Source organism: Lagopus muta, chromosome 1 (genome assembly GCF_023343835.1).
Source record: "Lagopus muta isolate bLagMut1 chromosome 1, bLagMut1 primary, whole genome shotgun sequence".
NCBI lineage: Eukaryota > Metazoa > Chordata > Aves > Galliformes > Phasianidae > Lagopus > Lagopus muta.
The window spans coordinates 34736973-34751634 of NC_064433.1; positions in this window are offsets into that span (position 1 = coordinate 34736973).

Consider the following 14662-nt stretch of genomic DNA (forward strand, 5'->3'; position numbering starts at 1 on the left):
GCCAGAGTTTTCCTGTTGCTGGGTGAGCAGCTTCTCTTTCAGGCATGAGGTTGAAGGAGGGTGGTGTGCTGCTGCTAAACCTATCAAAGGCTGGTTTGTTCTCCAGGAAATCCACCTTCAAGACAGAGCTTCAATTCAGCAGGAATGCATCCTTTCTCTGTCTCATTCCATGAAATGAATGCCCAGCAACAGCTAAAGCAGCCTGAAAACCTTGTTTGAGCTGCCCATATTAATAAACTTTTTTTGAAAGTAGTGCCCTATGTAATAGGAGGTTCAGAAGACTGTTATAGCATTTTGGAGTACAGGTAATGTCTAACCAATGTCTAGTTTGCATTATCTGCAAAATCTATCAGAAGGAAATGTTGGCTCTCTTAATAGGCTGTTTGCATTTATAGGGTTGAGCTGCTGAGAAGAGACTTGCTCCTGAGCAGTACCGTGCTACCAAAGACTGGCATGCTGTCCTTAACTTTAGCGGTGATTTATAAACATCCTGCAATTCAGCAGCCTTCTCGAGAAGGGAAAAAGCAGACTTGCTCTGATAGGTGAGAGAACTTTGTATCTTGGGATTTGACAACAAACATGGGACTTGCAGTTTAAGGGAATTCAGAGAACAAGCCTGATTGTCCCTCAATTTACCTTTTGTTTTAAGATTTTTCTCCCAGGATGTCTGTTCTGCTCCCTGGTGTGCAGTCGGTTATTTCACCTGGATTTTAAAAGAAGTGTATTTTGGTTTACAGACCTAGGGCCTGTGAGTTTTTTTTGCCTCTCAACATTTTTTTGGTAGCCATTCATAACCCAACTTCCTTGTTTAATTAGAAACAAAAGAGGAACGGGGAGTAAAGGAGAATTAGAGTGGGCAAGTGGTGAAGATACCCTTTGTTTTGCAAAACCTCACTCTAACTGGGACGATGCAGTTCTGTTAGCCCCTCCAGTATTGTCATGTAGATACAAAGAAGCACCGCATTTCTATTGCAGACAGGTTCTCCTCCTGCTGGTACTCTGATAGCAATCTCAGCCTTCCATTTGGCAGCTCAGTTGCTGCAACGATAGAGAAGGAATAGAACATGAAGTGAAAAGCCATCAACGGGAGCCAATACCATCTTGGGTAGTGAGAAATCCTACTGTAATACATAGAGTCATTTCACCAGACAGATCCATGCTAAGCACGAGGGAGAGCTGTCGGTTTACCTCCCGACAGGTATTGCAAAAATTGAGTTGTATGAATTCTTGCTATGCTGTAGTAGTTGACATACTGAGCTTAAACGAGCTGTTAATAATAACTGAATGCATGGATGCCGTGCAAAAAAGAAATAAATAGCTGGATTCAGTCAGTATCAAATCTTTGCCAGGCTCCTCCTGCAGATGTGGATAACCTTCCTGAGAAGGGAGCTATTATTCCACCTCCTGCTCGCTCGGTGGTGCTGTGAGTACAGAAGATGGTTTGTGTGCCTGAGAGCTGCCCTCTGTTTTCAGCCACGTTCGCTGGTCCAACGAAAACATCTTGTTTCCCTATTAGCTTGTCTGACCATGCTTGACCAACCTGGTAGCCTTCTACGATGTTGTCTCTGGCTGGGTGGATGAGGGGGGAGCAGTGGATGTAGTCTACCTTGATTTCAGCAAGGCTTTTGATACGGTCTCGCACAACTTTCTTATAACAAAGCTGAGGAAGTGTGGGATAGATGAGTGGACAGTGAGGTGGGTTGAGAACTGGCTGACTGGCAGAGCACAGAGGGTCGTTGTTGGTGGTGCAGAGTCCGGTTGGAGGCCTGTAACCAGTGGTGTTCCTCAGGGGTCTGTGCTGGGTCCGGTCTTGTCCAACATCTTCATCAATGACCTTGATGAGGGGATAGTGGCCACCCTCAGCAAGTTTGCTGATGATATGAAGTTGGGAGGATTGGCTGACACGCCTGAAGGCTGTGCTGCCATTCAGCGAGACCTGGACAGGCTGGAGAGCTGGGCAGAAAGAAACCGGGTGAGGTTTAACAAAAGCAAGTGTAGATCTTGCATCTGGGGAGGAATAATTGCATGCACCAGTACAGGCTGGGGGATGAGCTGCTGGAGGGGAGCTCTGCGGAGAGGAACCTGGGTGTCCTGGTGGACGACAGGTTGGCCATGAGCCAGCAGTGTGCCCTTGTGGCCAAGAGGGCCAATGGCATCCTGGGGTGCATTAAAAAGAGCGTGGCCAGCAGGTCGAGGGAGGTGATCCTCCTCCTCTACTCTGCCCTGGTAAGGCCTCATCTGGAGTACTGCGTCCAGTTCTGGGCTCCCCAGTACAAAAAAGACAGGGATCTCTTGGAAAGAGTCCAGCGGAGGGCCACAAAGATGGTGAAGGGCCTGGAGCATCTCCCCTATGAGGAAAGGCTGAGTGAACTGGGTCTGTTCAGCCTTGAGAAAAGAAGACTAAGAGGGGACCTGATCCAGGTCTATAAGTATCTGAGGTGTGGGGGGCAGAATGGCGAGGCCGGACTCTTTTCAGTGGTGAGTGGAGACAGGACAAGGGGAAACGGCCGGAAACTGCAGCATAGGAAGTTCCGCACAAATGTGCGCAAGAACTTCTTTACAGTGAGGTGACGGAGCACTGGAACAGGCTGCCCAGGGAGGTGGTGGAGTCTCCTTCTCTGGAGATGTTCAAGACCTGCCTGGATGCCGACCTGTGCGACCTGCTGTAGGGAACCTGCTTTGGCAGGGGGTTGGACTCCATGATCTCTGGAGGTCCCTTCCAACCCCTACAGTTCTGTGATTGTCTTGCTGAGTTTCTGTTTCTACCTTCATCTGGCTGACTTGGGTCTTGCTGTTATCTTCCTCTGATGGCTGAAGGATCTTTTCTGGGGAATAAAACATACTAAGTGTCCAGTCAGCTCTGCTGTAGGGGATCCACCCCAGAGGGTCATTGCTGCGATCTGTGGTACAACTGAAACTAACAAAAGTCGAAATGCATTCCCTTCTCATTGGTAGTGTTGAAAGGCAATTACCCATCTTTTCAAAATGCAGCCTTTGCCATTTCCTTTTAGGAGGCGCATAAGAAAACTCCCTTTCTTGTTGCAGTCTGCCCTTTTGTATGAAGTGTAGCTATGCCATCTTCTAGGGAATTTGGCAATTGAGACAGAAATAGTATTCATAGCTCATATAAATACAGGATACACATGCAGGCTGGCAGTGTTTCGGAATGGCCAGGTTTATTTTTAGACCTCTAAACGGCTGTGTCACAGCCAGGAAGTACAGGGAGGAGATCTCTGGTTGAAGTTCAATGTGAGAACGTATTTTTAATGACGTTGGCACAGAAAACAGTTGTATTTTTACTTCTTTAAAGGTGAGGCTGAGAGACAAATTTGTTTAAAGGAGCTGCCCTGGTTGGGTGGAGCACACGGAGCTATCGCAGCCCTGGCATGCCCAGAACAGGAGTGACTGTGTGTTTAAAAAGAAATAATAACAAAAAGAAAACAAGATTGGATTAATAGGTAACTGAATGAAGTTTACAGCGTATGGATACACTATACATATAGGCATGTTGGCAAGTTTATGAGTATAGAGTCTAAGTTTAGGTACCTAACTCCACCATTAGGATTTTGAATAACAGGGCTGGATCTGTTGGGGTCAACTTCTTCCTTTTCTGTTGTACTTAATGGAGAACGGTATGTGCTCAGCCTTTCCAGAAGTGAAGCTGCATAGTTGACAAGTTTGACATTTTTCTGGTCTCCAAATCAATGAGGTATGCTGTTTAACAGTGAGGCAGAGTCCTTGTGCTGCTTCCTTACTCTGTAATATTTTTTTCTTTTTCACTTTCTTACTCTCTTACTCTCTGGGGGGAAAAGCACTGTTTTTTTTTCTGTTGTTGAGTAGCTAAATGCAGGGACTGGATAGGTTTTGTTTTACAGTATGCTGCAGTTGCATCGGAAAAGCTTTTATTAAGATGTTGTAGTTTATTTACAGATATGTATATTGCTATCCCCTAGCTGAGTGGGAGAAGCCCACTGTGCCTTAGAATATCAGCTGTCATAAGATAAAATGCTGCTGTCCAAGGAGCACAAAGGGATCTTAGGGTCTTCTGGGGTCCAGGCTGGTTTGCCTGTTAAATATATTTGTTGTGATGGTTAGGCTAATGCTGGCTCTGTTAATCCAGCTAAAAGGAGAAACCAACAGCAGAGGTCACATGTGTTTTAGGCAATGATATTTCTGAAAACATCTTCCCATTTTTCTAAATGCAAGATGATCCTTCTGATTAGGATAAACAATATTCCCATGCTTTTCTGCTGGTGTCGTTTTCTGGAGACCCACTTCTTCACATTGCACAAGACTTTGGTTTGCATGTTATAAATATAAAAGTAGGGAGAGATGCAGGAGACTTGTTTACAAACAGAATCCAAGCAAAAGTTCCCCCTAAGGGCTATTCTGATTCATGGATAGTTTGCCTTTATTAGGGGTGGACAGGTCATTGTCACACCCTAAGCAAATCCTGGGCCATGCTCTAACTTGCAGCCCCAGGTGGTCCAGCTGATGGCACAGCGGATGTGTAGTGGGGAGAGTGATGGAGCACGCACTGCTCAGCACCTGCAGTGCTTTGGTGCTGCAGAACTAGGTGTGAGATTACAGAACCAGTTGTATTTGGTTGTCGTTCAGACCTCAACATTGCATGAGGCATTTTGATGCTGGTCCTGGTTTTCAGCCTGCTCCTTTTAGCAGAACAAGTCTGTGCTGCATCAGCTGCTTTTCCTTCCCTGAAGACAGCTTTACTCATGTGACAGCCTATAATAGTTCACATTGTGTCACATAAGCAGGAAGTCAGTGAGGTATTCCTGTCAAAGGTTGGTTAATTTCTACTTGCTGTTACTTGTCCCTGGGCAAGCTGGGATTTAAATCTCTTATAGTTCAGTATTCTCAGTGTTTTCAGAACCCTGTAAAAGCAAGATTAGCAGTCCCCTGCACTTGGAGGTTTCCTTTTAAAAATACAGTCAAATCAATATATACAAAGATATTTAAATACATTACATTAGGATATGATATCCTTACTTACTAGCGGAATTTAACATCTTGGGGCTATGAACAAATGAAATAAACTTTGGGACAGACTTCTGCAAAAGTGGTTTGCTGTGATTGGGTTGTAGCAGGGGAGGAAGCAATAGATAGTGGGCTCTGAGAGGCTCCACTTGTGTTGAAAACTAGAAAGAAAACCTAGCAAAAATGGAGGGCTGATATCCATGCATAGTATAGAGAACACTATAAAGTTTTCTTAGTCTTACTGGAGTTATAGTTTTGGTCTTCTTTAAAATAGTTATATGGCTGCATGGACCAAGTGGACAGTGATGTGTGACTACTGCTCCCCAGCTGCTTGTGGCTTCTCCTCTCCTAGAGACCATTGTCCTTTCCCATCCACGTCAGCACGGGGGAATGTGTGCCAGTGCCATAGTTTCATCTGGATGCAGCCACTTGAGCAAGAGCTTAGCGTGCCAGACTGTGATCTGAGCCCACTGGGATGTGGGCAGTGATCCCGCCCTGTAGTGTGCTGTGGGGGCGGTAAGCTTTGCTAAGAGAGGAATCAGCAGAGGGAAGTGATGTCTGGAACTGGAACAGCTTTACTTGCTCGAGCTGCTTGATCAAAGCTATATTAACAACAGCAAATCTTGCCTGCTACTAGGCAAAGAAATATCAAGATCATAATTTTGGAATTGTGTGGGGAGAAAGCTTTGAAGGCAATGCAAAGATTTAGCTGCGTGATGAGAGATCCTCCCTTCTCGCTCTTGTTAAGTTGCTGCAGTAATATGTATGCATTTGCTATCAGTGAGAAAACTCTCTTAAGCAGCTGCGCAAGTGAAATGCAAAACACACAGCTGAGATGTGCTCTCTGGATGTCAGGATGTGCACTGCCAAAGAAGCTCTCAGAGAAGAGAACAGGTTTAGCTTGAAGTACAGAGTGAGCTATAAAACACAACAGTCTGCAAATTCCCATCAGAAGTGTCTTTGCAGGTATAATCAGCCCAACATTCCTTGCAAAGAAAGCTTTCAGCTTCCTTGCAACACAGGAATAAGTGGGTAGGGCAGCATGTAGTCTTCTCCTTACACAGCACTTGAGGGCAACTTCTGGGAATTTGGTTCAATCTCATGAGATACCGCAGGGATTATCAGCCCCAGTGACTGTTACCACAGGTAGTGGCAGGACACCCAGAGTGCAGTGAGGTGATAAGGGAAAGACCACTGAATGGCTCTCTGCCTTTAGAAGGGATTATTCCTGGGCCCTATTTCCATCTCCTGGTCTCTGCTTCCAGCTGCGTGTTCCTGGTGATGTCTCATGCCTATCTGACTGCATGGTAAAGCAAGCTGACTGGCAGCAAATAAAAGTAAACAGCCTGCTGTTGAATCAGATGGCTCTGTGGCCAAATGAGCCAAAGCCAGCTCCCAGAAAAACTTGGCTGGGAATTCACAGCTCCTGGCAAGACCATTGTGTGGAGCGTTAAATGAGCTCAGGACATGTTTTCAGTGCATCACTTAACTAAGGGAGATAGCTGTGTCAATCCAACAGCCAGCAGTGAGGACAGGAGGAAGGAAATAGGGCAGCTCCCTTTTGCAGTGGTATGCTTTGAAGTCAATTGAGCTGTCTGCATATTGGCAGCACTAGTACTACGCCTAAGCTAGCTGAAGCAGATCCTGCCATTTCCCTGCCCACCTGTCTGCCACCATCCCAGCTGTGACCAGGCCCAGCCACTGTGGAACTACTCAGGACTACGTCAGGGATCTGTGCTAACTGAAAATACGATGAGCAGAGGTGGTATGCAGATAGTGTGGCTGATGAGGGATCAGGGACAACAGGCCCTAGTCAATAGTTCCCGGCAGCTCTACTTGCCCTATCTAGATATAGTGGCATCTCCTGCACTGCAAGAGTTAAAGAGCAGGAAAGGCAAAGTATTTGCCAAAAGGGATGGTCTGTATTCCACCAGGCCTTCTTCAGTAAAAATTGGAGAAAAGCAAATATTCTCATGAATCTTCTAGATACTGTCTGTTGGTGTAGAAAGCCACTTATGTGCACTCACACATATGTTACTGCACTGCATTTCTGACTGTGTTTGTGTGAGGCTTATTTTGTCTATGCAAGGTAACTGTGGCTTGTCTTCTGACAACCAAGTTGGTCATGATGTAGGAATCTCTCTCAGATCCAGAGGCAGGTTTGGAACTTTTCCCTCATGAGAAGCACTACCATGGTCCATTTCTCTCAAAATGTTCTCTCATGCTGTGCCATCTGGCCTTGGCTCGTTTCTAAATGACATGATTTTAAGATAAGTAAGATGGGTCAAAAGTCAAAATCCAGTGCCTGCATATCTCTCCTGATACACAAGAAAGGTAGAAGGAGCTGCCAAGGAAAAGTTCACAGAATCAAAGCCACCATAGATAAAAATAATGAGATGGCTGATCTCATCTGGGTGTTGAGACAGACTCTGTGAAACCAGCTGAGTGAAAGAATACCAAAATGTCCATGGACGTGCTTGCTCTGGAAGGTAAGAGAGAATTGAGAAATTAAGCCTTTAATAGACTAAAACAAAGCATAGAACAGATATTCATTGTGAGTTTTTCTTTTGCAGAGCTCAGTTTGTGTCCTGCTTTTACAGTGGCATCAGCGGGTTTGTGAAAGTTTTCTGCATTTATTTCCAAGAGCCTTTCTTTGCGTGTTTAAAATGGAGAAAAAAAAGAACAACCTTTCTCCACCAGATGGCAGAATCACTCACAAGCCATTCCGGACAAAACTTCGAAAGTCTGCATGTTCTAAGGCTGAGTGAGGCAAGCTTTGTAAATAGAGCGCTGTCTGTTAGATCAGCTAATGTAGCCAGGGGAGACGGCAGAAAAACAACCTTAATGACACCCTTCAGAAATGCATATACCAGCTGGATTTGTATATCCTTTTTCCCTGCAAACCTTGCCTTGCTGATAAACACTGTGGATGTTATCCTGTCCTTTAGAAAGAGGTTTCAATTTGTAGAACTGCAAGGGTGGGGATTCCCCTTCATTTTCCTGTTTCGTATTTAGTCAGAACCAAAAACTTATTCTGGAACAAAACCAAGTCCCCTTCAACTACTACCCGTCTTGCTCAAGTTTCTTTAGCACAGCTGGGCTCATCAGAGACCTCCCTGGGCTAAAACATACAACACACTGGCAGCCAGCACCAGGTGACTTTCAGACAGGAGCTATGAAGACTCCACAGTAAAAAAAATAAATAAATAAAGGCAAGGTGTCAAATATATGGACATTAAAACAGTAAAAAAAGAATAAACCCTCCTGCATTGTACTTCTGAGTTAATCCAATTGTAGAAACGTTTTCAGATGTAACTAGAGAAATGAGGACATGCAAGAGTTAGTCTTGCATGAGTGTAAATCAGCTTACAAGCTCTTGGTATGAAACTACTTTTTAAGGGTTGAGAGGGCATATATTTAAACAGACTGTGAAAATACTACCAAAATATAGGGGACAAAGAGACAAAGAATATGCAAGTAATGAGAGAGGCACCAAAGGAGGCAAGTGGAGAAATCCAAGGTGTACATAAAAAATCACTTGATCTCCAGAATGCCCAAATCCTGCTTAGTTTCTCACTGCAGCTTTGAGGGTGGAAAACATATATAAGAGCTTCCCCCGTGATTCAGTAGAAGTCTGTAACTGTCATATACCAGGGCTTTGTCACCCCAGTTGGCACGAGCAGATTAATCATCCAGGCTGCAATAACAGAACTGTGTTTATGAAGGTTTCAGAAGGCCTCCCAGGAACACCCAGCTGTATTCTTGGCCACCTCATTTCCCTGCAGTTGTAGCTGAAAGGCCTGGGTACCATGCTTATCCCCTCACACATGGCCTCATACATTTCCAACAGAAAAATGGTTTTATTCTGAGTTAGATTGCTGTTGAAGGAGAAATATTTTTTGCAGAAACCTGTAGATCTTCAGGGACATTTGTATGTTCTGTTATAGAACAAAAGTATTTCCTGGTTTGTTCTTCCTCACCAGTCATGGTTCCTTAATTCTGGGAGATGAGGTTCAGTCCCTACTTCCCAGGCCCTTTCTTAGCAAACACCTGAATAGGAAAAAGGAACTCAGATGTGGTGTGTGAGTAGCTGCAGAATGGGAAATGGATACAAATGACATTCAAGTGAAGGCTAAATAGGTGCTTTCCATGTTTTAGTGGCAAGGGACAAACCCTGAGGACAGATGGAAGGAAGAGGTCCCAAACAGACCCATTAAGAACATCAGCAAATAAATCTTTGTATCACATCTTCAACATTCACTAACCTGATGACACCGTGTTGATAATGCACTTAGACAATCCTGGCAGGTTTTGGCAAAGAGAGAGCAAGATGATTAGTTATGTTCTTTGTGAAGATCCAAGTACGTGTAGGATGCAGGAAGTAAACTGCGTCATCAGCCATAAATAAAAATGAAAGATGCAAATTCTAAGAGACTTCAGAAATATAAACCCTTTGCCAGAAGAAATTTGGGAAAGGATCACTCAGGGTGAAAGTGCAACTACATGATAACAAGGTTGTACGAATATTGGGGCAGTTGAATAAGTTCTATGTACATTCTCTTCCTTTTCAGATCTTTCTTTTGATCAGAATGTTAATACACCACTGGAAACACAATAACAATCATTATTAATAATAACAGTACTTGGACGTGTTTAAGGCCAGGTTGGACGGGGTCCTGGGCAACCTGATCTGAATGTGTATGTTTGGTGGCCCTGCTAGGCAGGGGGGTTGGAACTACATGATCCTTGGGGTCCCTTCCAACCCGGGTGATTCTGTGATTCTGTGATTCTGTGATACTTTACTGCATGTTCATTATGGTTTGCAAATTTAAAGATTAAAAGACAATGTGCTTCACGAAGACTGCCTCTCCAGTATACCCTGCTTCCTGTGCAAAGCTCAAGATGCCCGGGGTACAAAGCGCTGTATCACAGCCTACTTTGCCAACAAGGCAAAGGGAAAACTTGGTGCAAGTTTGTCCATAACTGTCTGGGATTCATCACTGAATTTATTTTGTACTCTCCCCTCTTGTCATTTTTGTATTTATGCTGACTCTAGATGTAGAAAGCCTACCTTTTCTGTGTCTTTCAAATCAAATAGACGCCATTTTGAAGGGAAAAGGGCAAGACTGGAATAACCACTGTCTGGACAAAGAATTACATGATAGTTTGCTTGTTGACAAAGAAAGCAATGCATTTTTTTTGCTTGTGTGCAAGCTCACAAGCTTACTATTAGCAATCCATATATTGCCATCTTCTTGGTTTGGGTCTCTGCTGGAGTTCAGGTTGATTTTCTGACTGTGATTCAGGATGTTCCAGGACATCTGCAGATTTAGATTGCTAGTTTCACAAGGTGAACAAAACATCAGTCAGAAGAGTCCATACCACTACAGACACTGAAATGATTGAACTAGCACTGGAAGAGCTCCTTCCTAGCAGAACTGCAGAACCCTTCTCTCACACCCTGTGGTGATGGTACTGCTCCATCAGCCCAGAGAGAGCCTTTGTACTTCTGTGGCGTGACGGTGTTCCTTACTTAGATGTGGTTGTTTCATGTTTGTGCTAAAGCAGGTATTCATTCACTGCCAGACAACTGGAGAACATAAAAAACTTCTCTTCTTGCTAAGCAACAAGTAGTTGTAGCAATTAGATGGTGAGGTGACATTTCATCAGGATACACCTGAATATAGATAAAAAAAGATGTAGGTTTGATAGCCAGGAAAGCAAGGTGATGCTTCAAAAGGATGACTGAGCTGGGTACAACATTTTATTTCAGGATATCTATGCATCCATGCCTGGTCTGGAGGAGTCCTAATCTCAAACAAGTTCAGAGCAAACTTATCTCAATAAACCCATTTCCAGCGTAGGCGTTGGAATGCGCTCTGTAGATTCATAAGGTAGCCTGTTTGTGATGGCTAGGGACTCCTGAGTGAGATTACTCACATTAACCTTCAAGATTTCAATAGGAAGCTGCCCTAGGGTGGGTAAGGCTTTCAGTAAAGTGCTCCCAACGACTTGGCTAACTGCTGGTATTGTTTCACTCCATGTATGTTAAGAGCTGTATTTGTAAAGCAGTGCTTTCAAAAGCAGAGATCAGTCTGATACCAGGAGAATGGCGACTTTGTAATTCACATGCCACATCTATCGTTAGCAGAAGGGAAATGCAGAGGCTTCTTCAGAAATGGGTAGCTCATTGTGTGCAATGTAAAATCATACAGCAAAAGGGCTGCACCAACCAAACATGACACTGTGGAGCAGAACACAACCAGGTCTGCAAGGGAGGGAGTTACAGCAATTTTAAGTTCCAAAATAAAGACTACTATTTCTTGTGTAATACGCAGCTCGAAAGCAAGGAGAGCAGGCAGGAGACGTGGACAAATACATCAGCGGGGCTTGGACAACGGTAGGAGATCCACGGCCAGACCACAATGCAGGGCCGGGTTAAGGAGCTGCTTGTGTCATGTAATGTAACGCCCCGCGGGCCTCTGTTGTTAGCAACGAGCAGTTGGAATCACGGCCAGGCAGTTAGGATCCGTTTATTATCTTCCCCCCCCCCCCTCCCCAACCCAAACTGCAGCCTGACTAAAACAGCACTGTCAGGCTGACCTCACCCCCAGCCAGAGTTCTGTCTGTCTGTATGGCTCTGCCCGTGCGCGGCACCTCGAGCAGACGGCGCTTGTTCTGCCCACTTTGTTGGCAGCCTTTCCTGGAGCGAGGCTCCCCTGAGAACATTTCAGAACGTGGATGCACTACGGGGCTCCTTGGGAGCTCCTGAAAGCGTCCATCTTTCACACGAGCTCCGTGTGCAGCCTTCTGGGTGACTCCCTGAACAGACTGACATCAGAATGACCGTGGAACCGAATTAATGAAACACTTCTAAACTCAACTGGCGCCGTCCTAATCTGCTTAAACGGGGCTTTCTCTGATGTAATTAGAAGCAAACAAGTCCCACAGAGAGAGAGGTCGCTGCAATGATCAATTTTTACAGCTACAACTTGGGAGAGCAGGACGTGGTCACATCCCAGCCGCGTACTTCACCCCTGGTTAACAAGAGTAGGAGAAAAAATGGATTTATTCTATCACTCAGTGATAGCTGTCACCAAAGCTGCTGGGAGACAGAACTCCTTCCTAGGCTTCTTTTCTGTTCTCCAGAATCACTCCACGAGCTCCTTTCAAAAGGGAGGACTGAGCTGAATACTAGAGAGAGAAAAATAGAAGAATAAAAAGTTGCATTCCACATTAGACATTGGGCACCGCTCAGTAGAAGTTGCAGATAATGGGTTTATAATTTTGCCAGTTTTTTACAGCATACATTACTGTTCTGTTTAGTTTTGCTTCAGGCTGACTGAGCTGCTACCAAACAAGAATCAGATTTGGGCAGGCAGTCAGACGCTATGCAGGTCTCCCAAAAGCATGGAGGAATGTGTATTTCGAGTAAACAAAACCAAAACCAAAACCTGCTGTCTTCTGATGTGGCCTTGGTTCGGCTTCAGGTGTTTTTGGGGCTGCTTGCTTTTAGTGCTCACAAGAGCCGTGCTGCCTGGCTGCAGGGAGTGAGAGCTCCTGACCAGCTGTCAGAAAAACCTTCTGCTTGGCACTGCCTTTGTCAGTCCCCCTGAAGTAAGGCTACGGTTTTCAAAATGTGGAAGGTTGTATCTGGCACAGCTCCTGTTTAACAGCAAAATACAGCATAGCCTTCCCTGCTTAACAGCTGCAAGAGCACTGAACGTGCTGTCTGTGTTCTCCCAGCTGCTGAGCCTTCCCCTTGATTTCCACTTTGCATTACTGTGTTCAAAATTACCCCACAGAAGGCTGCATCTCCTTTTCATTTGCACAAAATTTGGATGTCATTTATAGCACAAAGTTTCTGATGGTACTGACTGGCCTCTGTACCAGTACAGGTCTTGGCTTAGCAAGTCTTAGGGTTTCTCTAAACCATGTTTCCTACGAGTGCTTTTTCTTACACAGGAGAACAGGAATGTCAAGAAAGAAAACGACAGAATTCTTTCTCTGATATTTACACAGCCATGCATGGACCCACTGAGCGGCATGCAGGGTTGTGGCTGTGGCAGGCAGCCCTGCAGTGAGCCTTGCTGCAGGCACCATCTCAGCATCCTTTCTCCTCTGTCCTTTCCCTTGCTGTGTCTGACAGTCAGATCACAGGTTTCTGGCACACTAACAGAGATGCTAAGGCTTAAGAAAGGACCCATCAGCAGAAGCTCCAGAATTTTTTTTGTTTTGGCCTGGGAGCAGTTGAAGGATGGCACAAGAGGTTAGCCCAGCTGATAGCCAAGCAGCAGCAAATGGGTTACAGAGCAGAACTGAAGAAACCTGACCACCTGTGCCTCTGACCATCTTGTGGGAAAGTCAGGCCATTTCAGGCATATGCTGAGTGTTGTCTAGGCAGTACATGAGGAAAGAGTCAGGACATGTTGGAAAAATAAATCAACTGGGATGAGGAATAAAAATCTGAAACTGAAGTTTTTTATGGCTCATCTATTCTTATGAGTTGGGCATCCCTGCAGCACAGCAACCCATCTTTCCTCTGGGAAATGTGCTTATAGGTAGACCGGATCCAACTCAGAAAAAATGATTTAGCTTGCAAGCATTACATGATGAAACATCTGTATGTAGAACCTGAATTTATACTGATATGGATGTCATAGTATGTTAGCTACCAGTGATGTGAAGTGGGTATCTTCAGTTAACTACAGCTGCTCCAGATACTATCTGTAACATTAGAAATAAATTACAGAGATATTGAAAACCTGTGGCATATGGGGTCTTATTGTAGACTCTTTCTTTTCTTGTCTTTTTAGGACCTTGACATAGTGGGGAAGTCAGTTCTCACCACTATACAGGCTTATTACTCACCCTTCATAAAACTTTTAGTTATACTTGTCCAGAACTATCAGGTGTAAGAAAATAATTGTGCATGTTGGTGAAACAGCATCTGCTGTATTAGTGACAAATGGGACAAAAGTGGTGCAGCATTACAAGTCAGAAAATAGCATTATCTCTCTAGCAAAGCATAAACAGCATATTTTACCTACTTAAGCCTCTCCTTCCTCGAGATTAGTCTGTTTGAGAAAAGAGGCAAGGTTGACCTTGGAGCCAGATACCAATTCTAGACAGAAACTGCTTTTCTTTTTTCCCCGTCTTAGCTGTTAATAGAGCGGTAAGAAAAGTTGTTCCTTCAAGAATCACAACCTGATCACAAATACACCGGTCATGAGATGCTTGTTGGCGGAGAAGTGGAGAAACAAAATAATAGCCACCAGTTTAATACATCTTGGGCTATATTTATGTAGAAAATGTAATGCTAATATAAAAAAATCTTTATTACCACACACCTTGAGCAAAATGATGTTATGTTTAAAAATGGTTCAGTAATGTGATACGTCTTCAGAAGTGCCTGATGCCCCATCCCTGGAGGTGTTTAAGGCCAGGCTAGGTGGGACCTTGGGCAATCTGATCTAGTACTTGATCTAGTGCCTGGTAACCCTGTCTGCAGCAGGGGGGTTGGAACTTGATGATCCTTGAGGTCCCTTCCAACCCAGGCTGTTCTGCGATTCATTTTATGAAATACTCTTTTTTTCAGTTCAGTAAAATACATTATGTATGTACATTGCTGGTCTGCCACATAAGGACAAGATGCAGCACTCAGCAT